The sequence below is a fragment of the Hyaena hyaena genome, unplaced genomic scaffold (assembly GCF_003009895.1).
Source record: "Hyaena hyaena isolate Hyena2069 unplaced genomic scaffold, ASM300989v1 scaffold_525, whole genome shotgun sequence".
NCBI classification, from domain to species: domain Eukaryota; kingdom Metazoa; phylum Chordata; class Mammalia; order Carnivora; family Hyaenidae; genus Hyaena; species Hyaena hyaena.
The window spans coordinates 142,342-154,174 of NW_024081157.1; positions in this window are offsets into that span (position 1 = coordinate 142,342).

Below are 11,833 nucleotides of genomic sequence, written 5' to 3' on the forward strand. Positions count from 1 at the left end.
AATTCTGAAAAAGACGATTCTGACAACTTTGCCAGTGTTCTCATTGCTTTTATGAAGAAGAGGACGGCTCTTCAGCTGTCTCCTTCTCATTCTTCTCCTTTTTAAAAAATGTTTGTTTTGAGAGAGAGAGTGAGCACAGGTGGGGAGAACCAAAGAGAGAGAAAAAGGGAGACAGGGAGAGAGAATCCCAAGCAGGCTCCACACTCAGCACAGAGCCTGATATGGAGCTCAATCTTATAACCATGAGATCACAACCTGAACTGAAATCAAGAGTCGGACACTTGACTGAGTCTCTCAGGTGCCCCTCCTTCTCATTTTTAAATAACCAGCTGGTATCCCAGCCCTAAGAAAGCAACTTATCTGCTTTTCCAATGCATTGCAAAGAAAATACAAAATTTAGCAAAAGAAAATGACGCATTTTTAAAGAAAAAGTGCTTCAATTAGTTATAAGTGATTCACTGGAATTGTCAAAATGAAAATTTTCTGTTTCCAAAAGACCAAAAAGGAGATAACAGTAGTTCAAGATCCCTTCCACATGACCGATTCTTTTCAGCGTGCCCTTCCTAGAAATGGGGGGAAAGTTTCATGAACTATCAGCACTTAAATACACATACAGCATTAGATATAGCTGGAGAGGCCAAGTGTCAATGGCTAGTGTTCTCTGAATGGACTCAAGACACATAGATAAAATGATTGCTTGGGATTTTATTATTGTCTCTTTATTTTCATACAAATAGATGTGGAGACAAGACATGGAAAAGAGCTTTATTTTCTGATAAGATCTTTAGATTTTTTTTCCTTTTAAAAAAGAAGTAATCTGATCTCCTCTACCCCTTCGACCTCCTTAAGGCTTTCATTACTCCTACATGAATTATGAATTATTGCAATAACATCTTAGCCAACGGCTAAGTTTCCAAACTTGTGTCTTTCAGTCTAGGCTTCATATCTGCTGTCAACGTGATCTTTATAAAGTGTATCTGACATCCTTCAATTCACAAAAAAAGAATGAAGTCTTGCCATTTGAAATGATATGGATAGAGTTCGAGAGTACAATGCTAAGTGAAATAAGTCAGTCAGAAAAAAAAAAGTATGATTTCACTCATATGTGGAATTTAAGGGAGGAAAAACCATCACAGGAGAAAAAAAAGAGAGAGGCAAACCAAGAAAGTGACTCTTAACTATAGAGAACAATCGATGGTTACCAGAGGGGAGGGGGGTGGGGGGATGGGTTCAATAGATGATGGGGATTAAGGAGGGCACTTGTGATGAGCCCTGTTGTATGTAAGTGTTGAATCCCAAAATTGTACACCTAAAACTAATACTACACTGTATGTGAATTAACTGGAATTTAAAACTAAAAAAGAAAAGAAAAAGAAGTCCTTCAATCACTCCCGCCTACCTTCAGAAATCACAAGGGCTTTGCATGGCCTGCACGGCCCATTTTCATTTTGCCCCTGTCTATCTGGGCAATATTATTTGCCCATTACTTTACCTGCGCTCAGCGATTCCGTCGTACTGATCTACCCGAAGCTCCTTAAACACACTCTGCCCTTGCTCCCGACCTCTCTGTGCCTCTGTACATGTGGTCTCCTTGCTTGCAGCGTACCCACTCTCCATCTTATTTATCTATACACTTGTCTCTCGCGGTGGGTGCAATTAAGAAGAAATGAACTCCTTAAAAATATCCATGCATTCACTTAAAACTTACCCAGTTTACAGCCGACCAGAGGCTGCGCACCGCTCCCCCATCTCGACCCCCAGCAGCGGGGAAGCGGCGACCTGTGGGACTGTGTTTTGGGCGGTATCAATAAAGCGCGGGGACTAGGACCTGGAAACGAGGCGGGATGTGGGACATAGAGCATGGCCCACCTTGGCTGTGACCGCGGCACGGGGAGATCAGACCCAGAAGAGTGAGTTGTGATGCTTGGTTAGAGAAGGGACTGGGGCGCCGCCATTTTTCTCCATACAACCACCAAGGTGGGGCCTCAGGGAGCGGCAGGAGTGACCGCAGTGGAGGCTAAGACCCGCCTACACCAAACCATGCCCATTCCCGCTGGAGAGCTACTTTTTAAAAATTTTATTTATTTTTTTACCGGAGCCCGGAGCAAGACCAACATGGATGCACTGCCTTGATTAATTCTAGATCAATTCTTTCTATTCAGATATATTTTCCCTTGTCTCATTCATACTCCTCCCCTCTGCTGGACTCGGCACTCTGGTCATTGGTTTGCTTTTAATCCATTGGTCATTGGTCACATTTAATCCATTCTCTAGATGTATATTCTCCACCTCCATGGCTACCGTTCTCTCTCTCTGAGTAATCAGACTATATATAGTTTCTCTGAGTAACATTATCTTCGTTTCTTTCTCCTCTTCTCTTATCATATTCTCCTCTTTCTCTCTCTGAATTAAGCCTCTTAGTCTCTCTGCTTGGCCATTTCTCTTCCAAATTTGCTTTCTCCCTACCCTGTCATTTCTCTCTTTGTATATGCTCTTCCATCAGCACTGCATACACCCGGCTCTTTATTTGTAGCTGGAAATTCTGGTTTTATGCTTTTAGACTGTCCTTTGTCTTTTGGGTTTTTTTCTCTTTTTCATTTTTCTTCCTTGTGTTTCCTCCTTCCTTTTTTTTTCTTCCTTCTTTTTTTTTTCTTTCTTTTTCTTTTTCACTCGGTTTGTTGGATTTGTCGGTGTGTTTCTGTGCCTTTGTTCCCTGTATATTTGTCTGTTTTGTTTTCCAAGGCTACCTCAAGAAACAAGCCAAAGTACACATGGTGGAGAGTCCCAAATACCACTACAAGTAGGGAAATAAAATAACCAAAGTCTCAACAAGAGAGACCAAGAGACACCATTCAAAGAACACTTCCTAAACAGACAGGCACTGGACAGTCAAAGAGCCTTCTTTAATAAAAAAGTACTCACAGGTGCAGAGTGCATAACAAGCTTTTAAAACTAACAAGAGACAAAAAGCTAGCCAAAATGATGAAACAGAAGAACTCTCCTCTAAAGAAATTCCAGGAAGAAATGACAGCTAAAGAACTGCTCAAAACAGATATAAACAACATAACTAAACAAGAATTTAGAACAATAATCATAAAATTAATAACTGGACTTAAAAAAAGCATGGAAAACATCAAAGAAACTATTGCTACAAAGACTATGGAGCTTCAAAATAGTTGTGATGAATTAAAAAATGCTTTCAATGACGTGCATAATAAAATGGAGGCGTCCAATGCATGGATTAAAGAGGCAGAGAGGAAAATAGGTGAATTAGAAGACACAATTATAGAAAAAGAGAAAGCTGAGAAAAAGAGAGATAAACTGGTCCAGGAACACAAAAGGAGAGTTCGAGAGCTGAGTGATACAATCAAATGGAACAATATCCGTATTATAGGAATTCCAGAAGAGAAAGAAAGAGGGAAAGGTGCTGAAGGAGTCCTTGAACAAATTATAGCAGAGAACTTCCCCAATCTGGGGAAGGAAACAGACATTGAAATCCAAGAGGCACAGAGAACTCCCATCAGATGTAACTTGAATCAATCTTCTGCACGATATATCATAGTGAAACAGGCAAAATATAAGGACAAAGAGAATTCTGAAAGCAGGTAGGGATAAAAGGGCCCTAACATACAAAGGGAAACCTATCAGAGTGGTTACAGACCTATCTACTGAAACTTGGCAGCCCAGAATGGAATGGCAGGAAATCTTCAATATGATGAACAGAAAATATATGCAGCCAAGAATCCTTTATCCAGCAAGCCTGTCATTCAGAATAGAAGGAGCGATAAAAGTCTTCCCAAATAAACAAAAATGGGAAGAATTCGTCACCACTAAACCAGCCCTACAAGACATCCTGAGGGGGACTCTATGTGGGAAATGTTACAAGGAATGCAAGGTACCAGAGACACCACCACAAGCGTGAATCCTACAAAGAACACAATGACTCAAAACCCATATTTTTCAATAATAACACTGAATGTAAATGGACTAAATGCTCCAATCAAAAGACATAGGGTAGCAGAATGGATAAAAAAACAAAATCCATCTATTTGCCATCTACAAGAAACTCATTTTAGACCTGAGGACACCTTCAGATTGAAAGTAAAGGGATGGAAAAATATCTATCATGCTACTGGAAGTCAAGAGAAAGCTGGAGTAGCTATACTTATATCAGACAAACTAGACTTTAATGTAAAGGCAGTAACAAGGGATAAAGAAGGACATTGTATAATAATTACAGGGTCTATCCATCAGGAAGAGCTAACAATTATAAATATCTACGCACTGAATATGGGAGCACCTAAATATATAAAACAATTAATCACAAACAGAAACAGGCTCATAGATAAGAATGTGCTAATAGCAGGGGACTTTAATACTCCACTTACAGAAATGGATAGATCAACTAGACAGAAAATCACTAAAGAAACAATGGACTTGAATGACACATTGGACCAGATGGATTTGACAGATATATTTAGAACTCTACATCCTGAGGTCATGGAATTCACTTTCTTCTCAAGTGCGTATGGCACATTCTCCAAGATAGATCACATACTGGGACATAAAGCAGCCCTCAATAAATGTAAAAGAATAGAGATCATACCATGCACACTTTCAGATCATAATGCTATGAAACTTGAAATCAATCACAGGAAGAAGTCTGGAAAACCTCCAAAAACATGGAGGTTAAAGAATACCCTATTAAAGAATGAATGGGCCAATCAGGCAATACGAGAAGAAATTTAAAAATATATGAAAACAAATGAAAATGAAAGTACAACAATCCAAACTCTTTGGGATGTGGCAAAGGCAGTACTAAGAGGAAAGTACACTGCTCTCCACGCCTATTTCAAGAAATTAGAAAAAGTGCAAGTACAAAATCTAACAGCTCGCCTAAAGGAACCAGAGGGAGAGCAACAGGAGCACCGCAAACCCAGTAGGAGAAGAGAAATAGTAAAAATCATGTCAGAAACAAACAATATAGAAACCAAAAAACAGTTGAACAGATCAAACCGAGAGTTGGTTTTTTGAAAAAAATAAACAAAATTGACAAACCTCTAGCCAGGCTTCTCAAAAAGAAAGAGAGAGAGCTCAAATAGACAAAATCATGAATGAAAAAGGACTTATTACAACCAACCCTTAGAAATACAAGCAATTATCAGGGAATACTATGAAAAATTATCTGCCAACCAACTAGACAACTTAGAAGAAATGGACAAATTCCTAAACACACACACACTACCAAATTTCACACGGGAAGAGATAGAAAATCTGAACAGACCCATAACTAGTGAGGATTGAATCAGTTATCAAAAATCTCCCAACAAATAAGACCCTGGGCCAGATGGCTTCCCTGGGGAATTCTACCAGACATTTAAAACAGAATTAATACCCATTCTTCTCAAGCTCTTCCAAAAAATAGAAATCAAAGGAAAACTTCCAGACTCATTTTACAAAGCCAGCATCACTTTGATTCCCAAGCCAGACAAAGACCCAGCAAAAAAAGAGAACTACAGGCCAATATCCTTGATGAATATGGATCCAAAAATCCTCAACAAGATACTTGCAAATTGAGTCCAAGAGCACATAAAAAAAAAAAATTATCCACCATGATCAAGTGGTATTCATTCCTGGGTTACAGGGCTGGTTCAATATTTGCAAATCAATCAATGTGATCTATCACATTAACAAAAGAAAAGATAAAAACCATATGATCCTGTCGATAGATGCAGAAAAAGCATTTGACAAGATACAGCATCCCTTCTTTATGAAGACCCTTGAGAAAGTCAGCATAGAAGGAACTTACTTAAACATCATAAAAGCCATCTATGAGAAGTCCTCAGCTAACATCATCCTCAGTCAGGAAGAACTGAAAGCTTTCCCCCTGAGATCAGGAACACAACAGGGATGTCCACTCTCACCACTGTTGTTTAACATAGTGCTGCAAGTCCTAGCATCAGCCATCAGACAACAAAAGGAATTAAAAGGCATCAGAATTGGCAAAGAAGTCAAACTTTCACTTTTTGCAGATGACATGATACTCTACATAGAGAACCTGACAGACTCCACCAGAAGCCTACTAGAACTAATCCATAAATTCAGCAAAGTTGCAGGGTACAAAATCAATGTACAGAAATCGGTTGCATTTTAATACACCAATAATGAAGCAAAAGAAAGAGAAATCAAGAAACTGATCCCATTCACCATTGCACAAAAAAACCTAATAAACCTAGGAATAAACCTAACCAAAGATATAGGAGATCTGTATGATGAAAATTATAGAAAACTTATGAAGGAAATTGAAGAAGACACAAAGAAATGGAAAAACATTCCATGCTCGTGGATCGGAAGAACAAATATTGTTAAAATGTCAATACTACCCAAAGCAATCTACACATTCAATGCAATCCCGATCAAAATTGCAACAGCATTCTTCTGAAAACTAGAACAATCTATCCTCAAATTTTTATGGAATCACAAAAGACCCCGAATGGCCAAAGTAATATTGAAGAAGAAAACCAAAACGGGAGGCATCACCATCCCAGACTTTAGCCTCTACTACAAAGCTGTCATCATCAAGACAGTGTAGTATTGGCACAAAAAAAGACACATAGACCAATGGAACAGAATTGAGAACTCAGAAGTGGACCCAAAGTATACAGCCAACTAATCTTTGACAAAGCAGGAAAGAATAGCCAATGGAAGAAAGACAGCCTCTTTAACAGATAGTGCTGGGAGAACTGGACAGCAACATGCAGACGAATGAAACTAGATCATTTTCTCACAGCATACACAAAAATAAACTCAAAATGGATAAAGGACACGAATGTGAGACAGGAAACCATCAAAACCCTAGAGGAGAAAGCAGGAAACAACCTCCTTGACCTCCACCACAGCAATTTCTTATTTGACACATCCCCAAAGGCAAGGGAATCAAGAGCAAAAATGAACTATTGGGACCTCATCAAGATTAAAAGCTTCTGCATGGCAAAGGAAACAATCCACAAAACTAATAGGCAACTGATGGAATGGGAAAAGATAGTTGCAAATGACATATCAGATAAAGGGCTGGTATCCAAAATCTATAGGAACTCGCCAAATTCCACACCCGTAAAACAAATAATCCAGTGAAGAAATGGGCAGAAGATATGAACAGACACGTCTCCAAAGAGGACATCCAGATGGCCAACAGACACATGAAACGATGCTCAGCATCCCTCCTCATCAGGGAAATACAAATCGAAACCACACTGAGATACCACCTCACGCCAGTCAGAGTGGCTAAAATGAACAAATCAGGAGACTGTAGATGCTGGCGAGGATGTGGAGAAACGGGCACCCTCCTGCACTGTTGGTGGGAATGTAAACTGGTGCAGCCCCTCTGGAAAACAGTGTGGAGATTCCTCAAAAAATTAACAATAGAACTGCCTATGACTCAGCAATAGCACTGCTAGGAATTTACCCAAGGGATACAGAAGTGCTGATGCACAGGGGCACATGTACTCCAGTGTTCATAGCAGCACTCTCAACAATAGCCAAGACATGGAAAGAGCCTAAGTGTCCATCAACTGACTAATGGACCAAGAAGATGTGGTTTATCTATATGATGGAATACTACATGGCAATGAGCAAGAATGAAATGTGGCCATTTGTAGCAATGTGGATGGAACTCGAGGGTGTTATGCTGAGCGAAATAAGTCAGGCAGAGAAGGACAGATACCATATGTTTGCACATAACGGTGGATTAGGAGGAAGTTAACGGAGGACGAAGCGGAAGAAGGGGAAAAATAGTGGGGAAACCATGAGAGACTCTTGAATGCTGAGAACAAACTGAGGTCTGAGGAGGGTGGGGGAGAGGGGAAGGGGGGTGATGGACACAGATGAGGGCACTTGTTGGGATGAGCACTGGCTTTTATACAGAAACCGACTTGACAATAAACTAAGAAAACTAAAGCTTATCCAGTTTAAATTCGTATCACAAGTTTTGAATTTGGGGGACGGGCGGGTGTAGTAGAAAGTATCCCGATCATGGGATTGCACTGCTTCCCGAAGGACAAAAGGTGATTTCCTGGCAGGTACTGTACACGTTTTCAATTGCCATATGGCATTATATGGTTCTGACGCTCTCAAGGTAATCTCTGTGAACGTATATGCTTTTCTGAGAGTATTTTTAAACCAGAAGGAGAAACACAAAATAACATTTCCACAGGTTCCCTAGAAGCAGCAGTGGGAAATGATCCCTATTAGTGCATAGAGGTGACAGAGTAATAGTTGAAATTGCTGCCTAGATAATAATGCTGAGTCTAGAGCATTAGTGAATATCATGATTTTTCTTAGGATGGAAAAACAAAGGGTAGCTAATGAGGGTTGGGTAGGATCAGTAATTTGAAAACCTATATTGGATAAATATTTTATGTACAGCATATGCTTTTATAATGAGTTATTTTTTTTTCTGCTCATACTTATCCATCAAAGTGTGGATCATTCTCAAAATTTTAAACACTTCGATTCTTAAACAAAAACTAGTGAACTCACTGCAGAGTTTTATTTAACTCTTTAGTGATGAAACCTACAGGATGTCAAAGCTATTTTCAAAGACTGTGACAGCTTGGGCTATTTATAAGGAATGAAGGAAAAAAATAGTGAAATAAATTTGCTAAGTTAGTTTCCAATTGGTTAAAGCCCGACAGGACAGTAAACGACAGCACTTGGAGTTTTCTTCTTTACATTGGCAGGAAAGAAAATCTCATTACACATTTTATAGACTTGTAAAATATTTAGGCCATGATTAGCTGTGCAAATAGAGTTAGGTAGGCTTATTGGAAAATTCCTTAGCTTAACATAAAAGATCATAAAATCATCTTTTACCTGCTTTAAAGCTTGGAGTAATTTCCCTTAAACTGATTTTTTTTTTTTTTTTTTTTAGCCTTTCTTCTTTTCCCAGCCAACTGGAATGTTATTTCCCAATGCTCTGTGTCTTCCTTTTGTGCTTTTTAAAGTATCTTTTAAGTGTTTTTGAAATACCGTCCATGCACTAAAACTAGAGACAGGTGTATGACCTTGTAAACCCAGCCTAGGTGGCAGCATCTGGAAAAACTCCCTGCCATACATTCTGCCCTCCACACCTACGCCGGGGCAAGCCTATATGCAGGCCAGGCATCCCCGTGCATGCTCCTTACGCCACTTATCACATCCCATTACGGTTGCCTATCTGGAAGTTCTCTCCACCCTGTTCACCCTTTCACCCAACTGTGAAATCCTTAAAGACAGGAATAATCTTTTGTCTTTAGCATCTAGCACAGTGCCTGACACACAGTGGGTCCTTGGCAAGTATTCGTTGATTGAAGAAGGTGAGCATTAGCCGTCCAGAATCATCCAGATGCTTATTAACCCTTGCTTTTCAGCGCCTCCTGTTAGAGCCGATTCCTCAGTTTAAAATGGGTCCTTTGAGTTTGGAAGAGTTGGAGATTTAACATATCTTGGAAGAAAGCTTTAACAGCCATCTTTCATTTTGTTTAAATTATATGCTTTTCAATAACACGATGAAGAAATGTAACATCTTTTCATAGTTAAAACAGAGTCACATTGTGTTGCCATATAGAAGTAATTAGAAACAAGGGAACTACTTACTGACATTTGTCTGCAACAGGCGAGGACTAAGGACTGAAAGTTGACTCCGTTATGATGAGGGTCGATGGAATGTTTTCTCCTTGATATAATGCTCAGAATTTCAGTTAATTTTCATATTACTCTGAAGCATAAGATCTAAGAAAGACCTATTTGGTCCTAGACACTTAGAGCCTCATTTTCTTTATTCATTCATTGACTCTCCGAAAGGCAAGCATCCATAAAGGGTTATATAAACTATTACAGTCATCGGTACTCCTTTTAATTTGGTTTCGTCACATTCCTCTGCTAGATAGCCAGGTTTCCCGGGAACTGTTATAGGGAAGAAGATTGAGGTTGGGGATAAAGTTGTAAGTGGATCCTGTGAGATTCTAGTTTCTGTGGCTGTGGAAATTTTATTAGCCTTTAAAATAAAAGAAATGGCACTGGACATTCATGCCTGAACATTCCCGATAGTTACGGACAGTCTGACAGGCCTGCCCTGAGCATTTTCCTCTTGCAACATAATCTACCAAACTGAACAGTGTTCTTATTTTGGTGCACAAAGTGTAATTTTTTTTCCAGTGAAATGATTTGATTAATTTTAAGAAAAACCATTTTTTTCTGCAATTCAGTTCTTATTTACTTCCAGATTCCCACCCCATCAAGGTAATCGGAATGATAAATGCACAGTGTCAAAACAAGTTTAAAATACTTCCTCACAGAACAGTATTGCCAAGGAACAGAAAGGCATTATGTTAAGGCAAAGATGAAGACTGATGGGGAAACCTTTAAAGTGTTGAAGCAAGTGCCCAGAGAGCATAGATTCTCTGCCTTTTTACCTACACTGCAAAGAAGGAAAGGCACGGGAAGGTTTAGTCAGGGGCATGGATTTCCCTAGAAGACGCTAATAGTTACTAAGAGCAATGGGTGGCAGTTTGGAGGGGCGGCTAAACCCTGACTCTGGGACGAGCACAGGGATTGGGGGGGGCGGTGGGGGTGCGCTCCGTGGCCGGTTCTGGGTCACAGTGAGCAAACCAGAGGGAGGCGAGCTGTAAAGGAGTATGAGTGAGCTCTGGTCCGGAGCGGCGCAGTCCCAGTTTGCTGGGCCAGTTCTGCCTGACAAGCGGCACCAGGCCCAGGCTGCCCTCTCCATCCCCGGGCTCTCCTGGGAGGCGTCCTGAGGTCTAGCCGGCCTCTGGTCGTTTTTGTTTTTGTTTTTTTCCCCAAGAAGGAACAAGTTCTCGCTGCTGGCTTAGAGTGGACCCAAGGCCTGTTTTTTGTTTTGTTTTGGTTTTGGTTTTTTTACGCCCCGGGAGGCCTGGTCAGTTGCACCAGGGAGCTATCTTCTTAGCTAGTAAGGGACGAGCTCCCTTAGTGAATTTCATACCATGGACGTAGGAAGTTACACAGCCTGTGTCCAACAGGCCCACCATAAATTTTCATTGAATTAGAAAACGGCAGAACCTCTCATCTAGCGACGGGTACGTGCCGACAGTTCACGAGAATGTAGGGGGAGGCAGAAGAGAAAACCATCCTCCCCCCCCAAGGTATTTCTTTCCCCGCCTTCCTAGTTAATGCATTTTAGCCATGTTGCTAGGACGCTTCCGCGACCCGCCCTAGATTTTTCCACTTAGCAAACCGCGCGTCCGGAGAGTCCGTTCTCTGTTCGGCAGCTCAGGAGCATCGTCGCGCGGAAATAAGGCGCGTTGAAAATTTCTACAAAGCTCTTGGGTAAACCCTGTGGCCCCGGTCGGTCGTAATGCTCTTTGCGCCTGGGACGTGGCGGGGGCCGAGGGCTCAGCGCCCGACGGGCTCCTCCGCCCCCGCCCCGTGCGCCCCCGCCCCCCACCCCGCGTGCGCCCCCGGGCGCCCTCCGCCTCCGCGCCACCTTCCTGTTGGCGTCATCGGAGACTGACGCCACCCGCTTCCCGCGCTGCTGCAATTTATCTCTGGGAGCCGGGCTCCGGGGTCACAGGGAGGTTAGAGCAGATGCTCTCACTGCTCCTGCTTCAGATTCGCTGGGGTTTCCCCTTAGGGGTTATCAAAGTAGGAAACAAAACAAAACCCTAGGGGGAGATGATCGGCCACACGGGGCATTTGGAGGCTGCCTTGTTTCCTCTGGAAAGGGGCAAACGTGGCCAGTCGGGCCGATTCCCTTTCATTTTACCAGACGGGCAGGAACCTCACTGTAAAGTCCTTCTGGGTAGGAGTTCTGTTGTTT